Here is a 705-nt window from a genome sequence, read left to right as displayed (position 1 = left end):
ATTCCGCTATATAAATGCCACATTCCCAACATAACTTCAAGAACAGCAAGGTCGCCCGTTCACTTAGAACAGTAGTCAAGAGATATAAACATTCAAGATTAAGAAGGGGGAAATAATTTCTCCTGACTAAATAAAAACTTACAATTTAATTACAAAAATAATACAAATGAATACAACTTCTGAGGGGTTAAGGATACAATTACGTTACATTTAAAGAAAACCAAGATTCCAAGCTTAGCCAACCAGTGCACATTAGATCCTCCGCCAAAACCACACACATAACATAACAAGGAAATTTCCAAGATTACATTTAATTAAATATAAAGAAATCACATTTAATCCCAAATAATCTATCACTCGTCAGTGTCGTACTAAACGGCTGACAGATAATAATAAAAATACATCACCAATATATACAGATGCTGAAGCCCTAAGTTGCTTCATGTCCACTTCCCATACCCTTTTTATATCTTTCCTTCCAGCAGCGAACCATCAGTATCGAGCTGGTGTGATGATGATGAACCAATCAGCATCGAGCTGGCCCGCGTGACGGCAGTGGCGTGATGATGATGAACCAATCAGCATCGAGCTGGTCCGCGTGACGGCAGTGGCGTGATGATGATGAACCAATCAGCATCGAGCTGGTCCGCGTGGCTCGAGTGGCGCAATGAGGGTCACGTACCCAGTCAGGATACCTCACAGCTT

Source organism: Penaeus monodon, chromosome 29 (genome assembly GCF_015228065.2).
Source record: "Penaeus monodon isolate SGIC_2016 chromosome 29, NSTDA_Pmon_1, whole genome shotgun sequence".
In the NCBI taxonomy this organism is placed as follows: domain Eukaryota; kingdom Metazoa; phylum Arthropoda; class Malacostraca; order Decapoda; family Penaeidae; genus Penaeus; species Penaeus monodon.
This window is presented reverse-complemented; position numbering follows the sequence as displayed.